Source organism: Solanum lycopersicum, chromosome 1 (genome assembly GCF_036512215.1).
Source record: "Solanum lycopersicum chromosome 1, SLM_r2.1".
NCBI classification, from domain to species: Eukaryota; Viridiplantae; Streptophyta; class Magnoliopsida; order Solanales; family Solanaceae; genus Solanum; species Solanum lycopersicum.
The window spans coordinates 19,351,736-19,359,158 of NC_090800.1; the positions used below are offsets into that span (position 1 = coordinate 19,351,736).

The 7,423-nt window shown below is 34.7% G+C and overlaps 2 pseudogenes; both read right to left on the reverse strand.

The window, feature by feature from the left end:
• Positions 1–269: 269 nt before the first annotated feature.
• Positions 270–3,675, reverse strand: LOC138341642 (receptor-like protein Cf-9; annotated as a pseudogene).
• Positions 3,676–3,696: 21 nt separating this feature from the next.
• On the reverse strand, positions 3,697–5,040 carry LOC138340813 (receptor-like protein Cf-9 homolog; annotated as a pseudogene).
• Between the last annotated feature and the right edge of the window lie 2,383 nt (positions 5,041–7,423).

Consider the following 7,423-nt stretch of genomic DNA (forward strand, 5'->3'; position numbering starts at 1 on the left):
CTATGAACCTATGGGAAACACTTACACCCTAGTTTCTCTCACAACTTGATAAACACCAATAAATCACTTTTGCTACTTGTTTGATTTCACAACATTGCAACACTTTATTTTCACAAAGGTCCCCCCCCCCACACTTTAATTACTACCTTTCAGAAAGGACTTGACTACATAGAGGTAATCGTACATTAAAGTTGAGTCTAAATCATTTTCATTGTGGGATCGAACCCAACCTAATAGTTGAGTTCTTTACTTGATATGACCGCTTCTACTTATTTAGGGAATTGTAATTTAAGCGTATCAATATCTATGACTAGAATTCGAGAAAACAAGTTGTCAGTCCTTATAGGGACATAGAACTTATTTGATCTCAAGTTAAGAATCTGCAAATAAGGTAGGGCTCCCAACCATTTAGGAAATATGTCACTCAACTCATTGTTACCTAAATCAAGAACTTCCAACTCCGTGCAATTGATAAAAGATTGCGAAACTTTCCCCTCTAGCTTATTCCCGTCAAACTTAATGACTATTAGTTGGGTTCCAACACTATAAGTAGTTTGAATTGTCCCGCTAATACTATTTTTGATTACATCAAAAACCCAAAGTCCACTCATCTCACCCAAACATAGTGGGATTTTTCCATCCAAATTATTGCTACCAAAATCTAGCAGATGTAGTGTTTTAAGATTGCAGATAGTTGATGTGATTCGCCCACTAAGATTATTGTGCGAAAGGACAAGATATAATAGGTCATGCTGGTTTAGGGGTGACTTTGGAATAGGACCTTGAAGCTGATTTTTTTGTAGAAAAACTCGAGACAATGTTTTAGACTTGAATTCATGAATGTTTCCACTGAAATGGTTATCATTCAAGTCTAATTCAATTAGTGAAGGGAGGGAGAATATCATCGATGGTATAGTCGCATTCAAATGGTTTGATGACAAAAAGAGTGAATCTAGGTTTTGCAAACCACTTGCATTAGAGTAATTGAACCTGTTAGGGAATTGAATGAAAAATCAAAGGTTTCAAGTGGTGTTAAGCTTTTGTTAAAAGATAAAAACTCAAGTTTGCCCTCAAAGTTGTTATTTTTATGTGATAACCACCAGAGCTTTCTAAACCTAAAGAAATAAGAAATTTATCCCTCAAGATGGTTATCATCAAGGTGCAATTGCTCTATGTTGGTGAGATGCAATAGATGTATAGGAATAGAGCTTGAGAGGTTACAAGAAGGAAACTCTAACGTACCGCAGTGAAGCTAGATGCCCAAATGATTCAGGTATCCTACTAGTAGCATTCACTATATAGAGATATAACTCCATGAGTGATGCATTGATATTTCATTTGTTTATGGGAAACGTAACAGTTAGCTGGGACTGTCCGATAAATCAAGAGATTCTAAGTTGGAAAGGTGGAAAACTCCTTCGAGCAATGTCCCGTATATATGTGTGTTTGGAAGTTCTAGATTTCTTAAATAAGAACATAAATTTAGAGGAATGCTGGAAGAGATGTTCACATACGTAAGCTGGAGCTCTCTTAATCGGGTCAAGTTCCTAAGGAGCATTTCGAAATTGTGAGGTTCGTATCTAAGCTCATATGGATAACTTCGGATACGAAGAACTTGTAATTTAGAAAGATAAGAGATTTCTACTGGGATTAGAGCTATAAAACTTGAATAAGACTAATCAAGATACGTCAAACTAGAAAACTCACCAAATTTAGGCAAAATGTACGATCCAGAGAAATTATTATTAGACAAGTAGAGCGTTTTAAGATTGGAGAGTTGAAAGAGGCTAATGTTAGAGTGCCTTGAAGTTTGCTGCAAGTGAGTTTAAGCTCAATCACTTTTCCAATCGTCTCGTCACAATAAACTCCAACCCAAGAGCAACAATCTGTGCTCTTGTTCCACGAAAGAGTTTTTGGATATGAGTGAATCAGTTGCCCTGTTATGTCGAAACAAGGATCAAAAGCATCGTCATTAATTGTAAACATGTGCTTGATTTATAGAAGCGCAAGAGCTTGATCTTTGGGGCATACATGAGGTGAGGATGAGGAGAAAACATGTTGAAAGAGCACGGGATATATCATAAAAATACATGGTTTAGCCCATTTCTGCACTAAAATGTTCAAAACTAATTAAGTTGGTAAAGGAGAAATCAAGAAATGTTTGATCTGTGTCAGTATTCAACAATTTGAAGAAGTATATATAGCATAAATTAAGCAATGAAATTTAGTATACACATTTAATAACACAATTCCAGGTAGGTCACACCATTCAAGAAAAAACACATGCATTTTGTCTTAACAACCAAAATAAATATTGTTTTCTCTCAAGATACACATGTAAGCATTTCACCTTGTGTTTACTGGCAAATTCCAAAAAAAAAAATTTAATTTGTATCATAAAGTGAATAAAATATTTAACCTGAACCTGTTCAATGTTTGCTAGTTACTTTTGCATATTCATATTTCCACAATTTGAAAGTGATCAAGTAGAGATTTGTTTTTGGAGTTAATTCTGCAGGTATGAGCTGCATATGATAACCGCGACGGAATGCCTCGATGTTATGTCGGTTGAGTGTATGAACAAAGTCTCACATTAGAATTTGATTAGAAAAACAGATACATTTAAAGTGAAGTGATTCCCTTAATTAATGATTTGAGGCATTTGGGAGGAAACAGTGCAAGTTTTTATGCCATGTCTTAAATTTGTTCCCATGAGCACAGAATAATGCATGTTTATGAACAGAATTTCTTAGCTCTAGGTATTCAAGACCTTAGACTTAGAGTAAACAATCGTAATCCTTTAAAGCTTATTCCATTCGTGACATTTTACACTTCTCTTTGAACTTCCTACCAGTATGATTAGTTGGTGTATAAACTTCGACAAAAAAATAACAAATCCAGTCAAAAATCTTTTGAAGTTTTGACTAGTCAAGTGAAGAATAAATTATCTTTATCTTTTTTGATTGGTTAGGATGATATGTTAGTTGATACGAATGAGTCTATAGGGAATGAAGGAATGCTTAAACTATAAATAAAACAACAGCTTCTGAACTGTTTGATGAAGGTGGAAATTGTGGTATCAATGAACTTTTATCAATTTGTTGTAGCAACATTCAGTTTGTTAGAAAGAAAATTAATAGTCAAATAACAAATCTTATATAGCACAAATCAAGCAAAGAAATTTAAAATCCACATTTAAGTGTTGCTTTTAAGTAATCAATTCCAGAAAAGGCCACCTAGTCATTTCAGCCAAGTTTAGAGTTCTCAATTACATATTCACATTGAATGTGTCACACAATATGTAAAAGCTATTTAATCTTTCTCAAGTTATTGTCTTGTATGTCGTATAACATTCTCAAGTCAATTCAAATGATTGTCCCGACACATGCATTTGTTCTGATACACATGTCAGCGTTTCATCGATACCCTTCATTGCCTCTGCGTGATTCATTATTGTTTATCGATCTACCCGTCATTGTCTCTGCTGACCTTATGTTGTGTCTCTGATGTCCTATTCCTCCATGGGGTCGGTATTTCATCCTGTCGGAGATTGTAATTGTGTTCATCCTTGAACTGCTCCTTTTCACTTCTTAACTTCTTGATTTTCTTCTTCATAAACCAAGGAAATGACCAGATTTTGGCATAATGCTTCTGCGGCTGTGCAATCCATATCATTTGGTGGTGCTTGAGCATGTTGTTTCTGATCTTCTATTGATGTATGTTGCTAGTGAAATAACTCCTTCCCTTTTTCTAATTTGGTTACTCCGTGAATCTGTCCTCATGTGCTTACAAATCAAATATGTGGACTAATAATTATGATATAAGCAATGGTTCCTCTACACCACAAATGATGATATATACTAAAAATAGAATTTATTGTCAGGCTAAGACTATTGTTGCTTAAATCCAAAACCCAAAGTACACTCATCTCACCCAAACATAGTGGGATTGTTCCCTCCAAATTATTGCTGCCCAAATCTAGCACTCTCAGTATTGTCAGATTGCAGATGGTTAAAACAATCTCTACGCAGAGATTATTGTGCATAAGGAGAAGATAATCTAGATCACGCTGGTTCAGGCGTGACTTTTGAATAGGACCTTCCAGCTGATTTTGTTTTAGAGAAACACTATACAATGTTTTAGACTCGAACTCTTGAATGTTTCCACTGAAATGGTTATAACTCAACTCTAACCTTTTAAGTGAACGGAGGGAGAATATACAGGAAGGTATAGTCTCATTCAAACTGTTTGATGACAAAATTTTGAGACGTTGAGGTTTTGCAGACCACTTACATTAGTTGGAATTGAACGAAACATCTAAAGCTTCAAGTCGTGTCCAGCTTATGTTAAAGGATAAGAACTCAAGTTGGCCAGTAATGCTGTTATTTGCAAGTGATAAAAACCTGAGCTTTCCAAATCTAAAGAAATCAGAAATTGGTCCTTCAAGATGGTTATGAGCAAGGTCAAATCCTCTATGTTGGTAAGATTCCATAGAGGTGTAGGAATAAACCCTGAGAGATAACAAGAAACTATTCCCAATGTACGCAGTGAAGTTAGATGACCCAATGATTCAGGTATCCTACCAGTAGAAGTCACTCTATAGAGATATAACTCCACGAGTGATGCATTGCTATTCCACATAATTGTGAAAAACCTAACAGTGAGCTTGGGATTGAAAGATAAATCCAGAGATTCTAAGTTGGAAAGGTGGAAAACTCTTTTGGGCAATATCCCGTATATTTGCGTGTCTGAAGGTTCTAAATTTGTTAAATTAGAAGAGAAAATCAGAGGAATGGTGGAAGAGATGTTCACAAAGCTAAGGTCAAGCTCTCTTAATCGGGTCAAGTTCTTAAGGAGCAGTTCAAACTCGTGAGGTTTGAATCTAATCTCATATGGATCACTCTAGATACTAAGATTTTGTAATTTAAAAAGATGAGATATTTCTGTTGGGATCAAACCTATAAACCTTTAATACAACAAATTAAGATGCGTCAAACTAGAAGGCTCAAAAAATTTAGGTGAAATGTACGTTCTTGAGAAATTATTTGTTATGCCCACAAAATTAAGATGTCATTCTATATAAGATATGTCAATCCCACCACACATAAAATAACTTTGTTTTTCTAGCTTCACAATCCTCCATACACACACCATACAATTTTCCCTTTTCTGTTACAAAAAAAAATAGCTGGATGGCTACATAGACGATACACAATATTGATTGGTTAGGATAAAAGTGTTTGTTGGTGTATAGGTCTTAATTTCCAATTAAAAATGCAAACTAATGAAAGAAATGAGTTGAACAAACAGAGAAAGAGATAAGTAATACACTTTCAGTACTTTGGTCAAGAAATTTCAGCACATCATCAAAGCTGCCTCATTCACTTTTGGTTTTGGACACGGAATTAGTGAAACCGATTTAATTGCTAGATTAGTTATGGGCCATGAAGGTTTATATTTCTCTCCCATTCTCGTTTTGGATTCTACTTTAAAATCTACAGTCAAAGTATCCACTTAATCATTTCACATAATGTATGACCGCTAATTTCCCCATCACCTCTATCAAATTGTAATTATTCACCCATTGTCCATCGAGATGCATTACACAAGGTGATAATTTTAACGTTTTCATATTTAACTCAAATGCAGCTATAACATGTTTATGATTTATGAAGTGAAAGACTTGGTTTCTACTCTCTGAACGCATCAATGTTACAATTATGGATATCCACAAAATTTGATTCCCATACAAGAGAATTACTAGGATTTTATTAATGTTTTTAATTAGTTAACAGTGAAATTTTCTATACTAACATCATCTGGCATTGGTTTAGAGGGGTTGTATTTGACATAATAAGACAGAATAAGGGAAAAGAACACACAACTGCTCAAAATAAATATTTGTTTATACACCTACTGGATTATTAATTATTTGACCGGAATGAGTAAGTATTTACCCTACTAAAATCTTCCTTGTAGACTGGATATCGAGATTCAAGAAACAAAATACACAAACTGTAATGATAGTGGGAAATGTAGCAGCAGAGGTACCGTTCGATGTCGGACAAACTATAATGATAGTTGTTGTTGGCTTATCAATTATCGATAGTGGTGTATCATTTTATTTCCTTTATTATGGAAGGACATAAAACCCGAAGTCATATTGTTCAAAGTTCAGGCAAGGTTCTTTATGCTAGTGTTATGATGTCATTAGAAAATTAGAAATAAAGGAATTTAAGACGCGTCCTAAAAGAATAAAAGTCTTTCTCCGTGAAAGTAAAGGTTTTTATGCTTGTGAGCAAAAGCAATATAGAAATATTTATTCCTCTCTTTTTCAGACTGAGGGATTTATTGAACATGGCCCCGTATATTCTCATTTGTATTGCGCTTATGATTTATTTTGCTTTTGGGAACCATTATCTATACGACCTGGTGCAATTTGCATTGTAAGTTATTCCACCTTATAAAGTGTATTCTAAGCCTAGTGTTTGCATTACCGGAGTTATCTATTAGTTTGTTAAGGTTTCGGAACATGCTATAGTTGTATTTAATGTTGAATCTGAAAAATAAAAAATTATTGCACTATGGAATGCATCTCATTGGGTGTACTATTATGAGTTGATAGAGGGAATGGTAAATTAGCAGTCACTAACTATGGAATGGTAAATAGATACAACGACCTGTAGATTTTAAATCAAACTCCAAAAGAAAATGGCAGAAGCATGTCATTCAATACGCAATGACATTGTGCATGGACCTATATCATCCTGCACGGCCCCTGATGGGGAGATTGTATTCTCCATAAACTTAAAGTTATGTGTTTTATAATGACATCAATTATTAGAAAGAGCTGGAGGAAATTATGAATGAAGGGGCTTCCGAAGAGACACACATCCACTTAGGCATTTATAGTTATGTGGAGGCTTTAGATTGAAGCATTCAGTGTTAAGAGTCTCGTATAGTAAGATGTTGTTTAATTGTGAGTTCCGGTTTATGGGATTTGTTAATTTTACAAAATTCTCTATATTAGAGGAACCAATGACTCTGTGATTGTCTCCAATGTTGGCAAAGTCGACAGAGTTTCTCTATCAACCTCAATAACCTTTTCAGAAATGTGGTGACCCAGAACTATCCCCTCTTTCACCATGAAGTACACTTTTCCAATTGAGCACAAGATTTTAGTCTTCACATCATTTCAATACCTTGTCCAGATGCATCAGACAACCATCAAATAAGTCACTTAGGAGTCTACAAATTAGACTAACTAATGCTTATTTTATCTCAATTTTTGATGAAAACTCTTAAGTTTCAGGTATTTGAGTTTACAGAAAACCGTGGACACTATGTTATATAAAGGAGAAAAAGGCAGAACAGAACTAATAAACATAAGCCAGAGGATCGCTGAGTCCATTTGGCGGATTGT